Below are 3,138 nucleotides of genomic sequence, written 5' to 3'. Positions count from 1 at the left end.
GACAGCCTGGATATAACTAACTATGGGACAGCCTGGATATAACTAACTATGGTACAGCCTGGATATAACTAACTATGGTTCAGCCTGGATATAACTACCTATGGTACAGCCTGGATATAACTAACTATGGTACAGCCTGGATATAACTAACTATGGTACAGCCTGGATATAACTAGCTATGGTACGGCCTGGATATAACTAACTATGGTTCAGCCTGGATATAACTAACTATGGTACAGCCTGGATATAACTAACTATGGTACAGCCTGGATATAACTAACTATGGTTCAGCCTGGATATAACTAACTATGGTACAGCCTGGATATAACTAACTATGGTACGGCCTGTATATAACTAGCTATGGTACAGCCTGGATATAACTAACTATGGTACGGCCTGTATATAACTAGCTATGGTACAGCCTGGATATAACTAACTATGGGACAGCCTGGATATAACTAACTATGGTACAGCCTGGATATAACTAGCTATGGTACAGCCTGGATATAACTAACTATGGTTCAGCCTGGATATAACTAACTATGGTACAGCCTGGATATAACTAACTATGGTACAGCCTGGATATAACTAGCTATGGTACAGCCTGGATATAACTAACTATGGTTCAGCCTGGATATAACTAACTATGGTACAGCCTGGATATAACTAACTATGGTACGGCCTGTATATAACTAGCTATGGTACAGCCTGGATATAACTAACTATGGTACAGCCTGGATATAACTAACTATGGTACAGCCTGGATATAACTAATTATGGGTCAGCCTGGATATAACTAACTATGGTACGGCCTGTATATAACTAGCTATGGTACAGCCTGGATATAACTAACTATGGGACAGCCTGGATATAACTAACTATGGTACAGCCTGTATATAACTAACTATGGTACAGCCGGGATATAATTAGCCCTAGCGACACTGCTGTGTCATCTGCATCGTTCAAATTAAGATAATTTAAACAGTTAGATTTGCACCATTTGATCTCTTCTTGCGCTGTATCCATTGGGCATATGAGTAATGTTTTGGGAAATTAAATGATAGGGTTATGAATAATCCCAGTGAGCAATTCAACATGCTTATGTAAGCACTGATGTTTGGGGCATGAGTGAGATAATAATATCCGGTTGGGACGTAGTCATTTGTTTTATGTTGAGGTTGACACATTTTCTCATAAATTGAGACCTGTTTACTCGGAGTTTTCATCACAATACAACATACCTGAATGTATAGATTTAAAGTTATTTTAAGTCAAATATATGGTGTTGTTTTGAATTGGCCAAAGGGAAGGGTTGCATAAGTGTCATTCCTAGAGTAAGAAAGAAACGGACATTTGTAATCTATATGAGACCGTAGATGTGGAACTGTACTCCCCAATCTGAACAGACAGGGATACAGTGTGTCCCTGTAGTGCATGTGGGGTAGGAAGGGGGATCAACTCCAGTGTCATTTTCCTGTAAATGAATGTCATGATAATGCTCTTGTATAAGTGTTGCTCAGCTCAGACAGACCTTGTGAATTTTACTAATGCATGTAGCTCTGGAATAAGGAAGAGATCTTGTCCCTGCCTATCCTCTTAGCCTTGATGATGACATCATGTCCAATTCTATTTCAGATCAATTCTAGTGTCCCAGACTTGTGAGGCTGTAAAGTCTCAGCACCCAGAACCAAATCAGCTACTGAATTATGTCTTTTAACATTTTAATGGGCTGTGATGAGAGACTAAGGTTGTATAGTAATCCTATAGTATACAATCGCATATTCTAGTACAGTATAGTAGCATTGTTTGTTGTACAGTACGTGTGCTACCACTGTGTTCTAGTCCTATAGTGGGATTGAGGCTTTGTAGCTCTTCATGTTAGATTTTTGTAACGATGAATTCATCTGTGAAACTGCGTCATTAATTGGCCTAAATGTGGCTTAAAAACATCAGGGTCCGGAGGCAAGACTCAGTTATGCAATGCAACGAAGCTACAGTAGTTCTACATCCCAAATAGCATCATATTCCCTACATAAGGCTCAGATCAAAAGTAGTGCACTATGGGAAATAGGGTGCCATTTAGGACATATCCTTTGGGTTTGTGTCATTAGGGTACCGGAGGGATGGAGAAAATAACTCTCTCTATTCGTCTTAATTATTTAGTCTTTTAGCCTAGTGTCCTTCTCCTTCCCCTTTTTTAGAATTGTTTGTTTTTATTTTATTGCCGCTACACAAGATGACTGTGGAGGGAAATATTACCTGTCATAACAGCATTGTCATTAATCATTTATTAAAACAATGATTCGTTTTTCACAAATGATTTGAATTGTAAGATTGCTTTCTCTCTTCTAGCTGCTCATATAGTTCCATAGTTGTAATTTCTCAGCAGCAACCAATTAAAGGTTCAAGTTTTACCTTCCATTAGACACATCGTTTCTTAAATGCAAACTTTAAAAGTGATCTGTATCATCTGTTAGTTCATTTAAACTGCTCATTTAGATTTAACGTCCCATTCCAGCAGCCGTAGGCATATGACAGACAGTACAATGTCTGGATACCCGGGTAGCAGGCAGGACTATTCTTTTTACTGTGCTTATGCAGCACTTCTCAAATAGCTGCCACAATAGTACTGTAAGAAAACGCTGAAAATGTTTAGACACAATTTATTGACTGAAAAATATTGCAGATGACGTGCCTTGTAAGCTTTTTTTCTCTTCATGTTCCAAATACTATTATGATGTATTGGTAATTAGACCAGAGAATGTCATTTGCCAGCTTTCAGAATCATAGCTAGAGGAAACACTCATTTTGTGTATATTATCTTCTAAACTGTGTGTATAGAAAAACACAGTTGTAAAACATATCTTCTTTAAAATGTAATTGTATTCTTAATTTTTTCAAATCAGAACAAAAATCATAATACATACATACATACATACATACATACATACATACATACATACATACATACATACATACATACATACATACATACATACATACATACATACAGTACCAGTCAAAAGTTTGAACACACCTACTCATTCAAGGGGTTTTATTTATTTTGACTATTTTTCTACATTGTAGAATAATAGTGAAGACATCAACACTATGAAATAACACATATGGAATCAAGTA

This window comes from Salmo trutta, chromosome 3 (assembly GCF_901001165.1).
Source record: "Salmo trutta chromosome 3, fSalTru1.1, whole genome shotgun sequence".
Classification (NCBI taxonomy): domain Eukaryota; kingdom Metazoa; phylum Chordata; class Actinopteri; order Salmoniformes; family Salmonidae; genus Salmo; species Salmo trutta.
This window is presented reverse-complemented; position numbering follows the sequence as displayed.